Source organism: Lutra lutra, chromosome X (assembly GCF_902655055.1).
Source record: "Lutra lutra chromosome X, mLutLut1.2, whole genome shotgun sequence".
NCBI lineage: Eukaryota > Metazoa > Chordata > Mammalia > Carnivora > Mustelidae > Lutra > Lutra lutra.
The window spans coordinates 17,356,381-17,360,827 of record NC_062296.1 but is presented as its reverse complement, the minus strand read 5'-3'; the positions used below and the strand labels follow the sequence as shown (position 1 = coordinate 17,360,827).

Genomic DNA, 4,447 nt, shown 5'->3' with positions numbered 1-4,447 from the left:
AACAAATAAAATCTTTTTTTAAAAAAAGATTAAGCATTTAAAAATGTATAGAAACTTGACAAGGTAATTTTCATGTCTCCAGAGTCTCTTAAATTTTTGGATTTTAATTCTCTATGCCATGGTGATTTTTAAAAATATTCTTCTAATAGTTAATTCTTATTGTATTTTATAGAAGTATTGGTCCACTATGAATTGGAAATTCTTAGAGAAGAGCTTCATAGTTTGAGAAGCACTGTTTTTTATACAACTTTAACTTTTTTTCATATGTGAAACCTTTTGAGTTTCATTTTGAAGGCAGTCTTTACATTTTAATTGGAAAGACTGAAATACTAGTAACAATGTGGGCAAAATGTTACCAAAGAAATAAGAGGAAGGACGCAAAGTAGAAAAAATAATTCATTGGTGCATATTACCAATATACACCTGTAACATTACAGACACCATCAGATATTTCTTTTAGCTCAACTTGTTTCAGAAGATGGACAAATGATAAGTTGCAACATCTCTCAGTTCTAACACGAATTTTTTTCTTTACAAAGGGAAAAAAGGGGATTCCCTGTTTAGATTTTGTCCATGGAACAGATTTGTTTTTGTGAAATCGTAGTTTTTGATATACATAAGTGCACTTTGAAAAATACTTCATAGGGATGCCTCAGTGGCTCAGTGGGTTAGGCGTCTGCCTTCAGTTCAGGTCATGATCCCGGGGTTTCTCCTTCTGCCTGCTGCTCCCCCTGCTCGTGTTCACTCTCTCTCTCTCTCTCTCTCTCTCTCTCTCTCTCTGATAAATAAATAAAATCTTTAAAGGAAGGAAAAAAGAGAAAAATACTTTGTAAAACCCTTTTTCACTTATGACTTCTAAAATATATTTTTAAAACGGTGAGTCGTAACACTGGTTCAACTTCTGCTTTGCCTAGTAAGATGCTGGTTCTTAAATGTATGACGCCTGTAGCCTCAGACAAAGAAAACCCTGAAAACTGACTTGTCTCACCAAAATAATGAATAAAAATCCTGTCTAATAACTAAGCTGTCAGTTCATCCAACATGTATTAGACATCTGGGTGCCAGATGCCCACAGATAGGCCATGGCACAGAAATGGAATTTTAACTTTCTTACAACTAGAGATCCTCTTATTCTGTGTCCCAGTAATGGCCAGGTAGTATATCCTTAGGAAAGCTTTTATTTGTCTAATACCAGAAGCCTGGTTCTGAATTCATAATTACTGAAGAATGAGCTATTCTATACATTATAGATTAACCCATTTCCATATGTAATACACTGTAAGGTAAGAAAAGCAGGATATAAGACTGTGTAAACCACAATTACAAGAGTAAAACATGCATATGAAAATTGCCTAGAAGGCAATAAAAATGATAATAGCTATGTTGGAGTAGTGGCATGAGGGGTGGTTTTTATTTTCTGTTTTTCAAATCTTTTGTGATATATTACTTTCATAATTTTTTTTATTTTTTTAAGATTTTATTTATTTATTTGACAGACAGAGATCACAAGTAGGCAGAGAGAGAGAGAGAGGAGGAAGCAGGCTCCCCACTGAGCAGAGAGCCCAATGTGGGGCTCGATCCCAGGACCCTGGGATCATGACCTGAGCCAAAGGCAGAGGCTTTAACCCACTGAGCCACCCAGGCGTCCCAAAGAGTTTGGGGGGAAAAAAAGCATACAGCACCCAGTATTCCCAGGCGGTCTCCCATCCAAGTACTAACCAGGCCCAACCCTGCTTAGCTTCCAAGATCAGACGAGATCGGGCACGTTCAGGGTGGTATGGCCGTAGACTTACTTTCATAATTTAAAAAATAGAGGCAGTAGACACGAACAGACATTTCATAAAAGAAGACATTCAACTAGTAAGCAAACAGAAAACCATTCATACTCTCTGAGAGAGGAGTATATATTAAAACACCATGATGGTGCAATCCTTCAGCTAGTTGGCAAAAAAAAAAAAAAAAATCACTTTTTAAAATAAAACCTGATGTCACTGAGGATACAGGAGAACAGGCACCTTTATACATTGTAGATGGCACCATAAATTGGTTTGATCCTTGTTATGGGTTGAATTGTGTACCCCAAAAATTCATACATGGCAGTCCTCACCCCCAGTACCTTAGAACATGACCTTATATGAGAATAAGATCATTGCAGATGTGATTCATTAAGTTAGGATGAGATCATGTTGGATGAGGGTGGGTCCCTAATCCAATGTGACTGTTGTCCTTGTGAAAGGGGGGGGAATTGGGGAACAGACATGCACACAGGGAAAAGGCCATGTGACAACGAAGGCACAGACTGGGACTATGTAGCAGAAGCCAAGGAACGCCAAAGGCAGCCAGCAAACCACCAGAACCTAGAGGAGAGGCCTGGAACAGACTGTTCCTCATAGCCCTCAGAAAGAACAAGTCCTGCTGACACCTTGGTTTCAGACTTCTGGCCATCAGAGCTGTGAGACAAGTTTTTGCTGTTTATACTACCCAGTGTGTAGTATTTTGTTACAGCCACCCTAGCAAACTAGTACAACTCTTACATACTAAAAAGATCAAAAACCCTATATATACATATATTATATATAACACATATTTATATATAATATATATATATTTAAAGATTATGTATTTAAAGATCATATATTAAAGATTATAAAGATTATTTAAATATATATATTTAAAGATTTTATTTATTTGAGAGAAAGCGTGCACACAGGGGAAAGATCAGAGGGAGAGGGAGAGAGAGAATCTCAAGCAGACTCTGTGCTGAGCACAGAGCCCGATGCGGGGCTTGATTTCACAACCCTAAGCCTGCAACCCAAGCCGAAATCAAGAGTCGGACATCCAACCTACTGAGCCACATAGGCACCCCTATTTATTTATATTATATACCGTATTTATATTTTGTACTCTATACTGCATTTATTGCATTTATATATTTTATATATTGCATATTTGTATATATACAAATATATATAGTTGTGTTGATACATCTATATATATGAAATGCAGGTCATATATTAAACACTATGCATAAAAATGATGTAGAACTGATTTTTCCTTCCTTTCTCTTTTACCATTTTATTTAATGTATTTGTAGTACTTTTATAATGGAAGAAAAATTAATAAAATGTAAAAATAAGTAATTTGTTTTTTAATTCTCTTACCGATTCATAGACCAGTAATTGAGAAATACATCTACTTAGTCTCCAGAGGACATTTGAATTCTGAAATTTTTGACTCTGCGAAATGGATAGGACAATAGTTTCCCTGATGGTGCTTTAATATTCCCTATAGGTTATAAAACCTTCCAAGGATACATGGGTGAAAAATTCAGTCCGAACCTTACTACTAAAAGGAGCCCAAGTCAAATCTACAACTGCAGGATTCACTGAATTCCCCACATCCTCCCTGACAGATGCCCATCTGGCTTCTGCCCAAGTACTTACAATAATGACAGGGAGGTCACTGCTTTTCCAATTAGGCCATGCAGTTATCGCATAACAATCATAGTTAAGGTCTTCAGTATATTGAGCTGAATTCTGCTTCTCCTTATTGTGTCCAGGGTTCCCTTTGGAGCAACACTAAATAAATGTATTACCTGATCCATAGGGCTCCTGTTTAAATATATGAACTCTTTTCAGGTCAAATGTTTAATGCCTGAAATGACTCCTCCGACGATATTATTTCCAGAGATCCTCTTTTCATGCTTGCCTGGTCATTCCCTAGTCTCTCGGTGTGCTTCAAAATATGATATAAAAATAAAGTCCTCCAGGGGTGCCTGGGTGGTGCAGTGAGCTAAACACCCAATTGTTGGTTTCAGCTCAGGTCGTGATCTCAGGGTCGTGAGATGGAGCTCCATGTCAGGCTTTGTGCTCAGCATGGAGTCTGCTCGAGATTTTCTCTCTCCATCTCCCCCTGCTCCTCCCGTTCATTCTCTCTCTTGCTCTCTCTCTCTCTCTCTCAAATCTTAAAAAAAAATAAATAAGTTCTCCAGGTATAAAATGAACAAAGCAGATTATTGTGGGTAAATTACCACAATTGATCTAATGCAAGGCCAAGTACTAAAAAATATTATTGCTAATAAGTACTTAACATATATTCTTATTCAGTTCTCTCAGCCACCATGTGTTGTTATCAGTCCTATTTTACAGTTAAGAAAACTGAGACACAGTGAAAAAACTTGCCTAAGATCACACAGTCCAAGCTGAGAACAGTTGAAGTCCAAAGCCTTTCCTCTTAACCAGCTGCCATATGCATTTGTTGAATACATGCTTAATAAATACTTGTTGAATGAAGGCGGGATTTATATATTTACACTTTGAGTAATTTTTTTTCCCCCTGTCCTAATCCTGGCACTTAGCGAATTAGCACTTAACTGAAACCCCCAGATACTTTTCATATAAACAGCCTTTAACTCTCAGGCTGAGCAGCCACAGCCCTCAGCTCTAAC

At 37.3% G+C, this 4,447-nt stretch overlaps 1 non-coding gene across 1 annotated transcript; it reads right to left on the bottom strand.

Annotated features, from left to right (window-relative positions):
• Positions 1–1,670: 1,670 nt before the first annotated feature.
• Positions 1,671–1,789, bottom strand: LOC125092462 (5S ribosomal RNA). The gene has a single exon (XR_007124936.1). It is a non-coding gene; the product is annotated as a 5S ribosomal RNA (ribosomal RNA).
• Between the last annotated feature and the right edge of the window lie 2,658 nt (positions 1,790–4,447).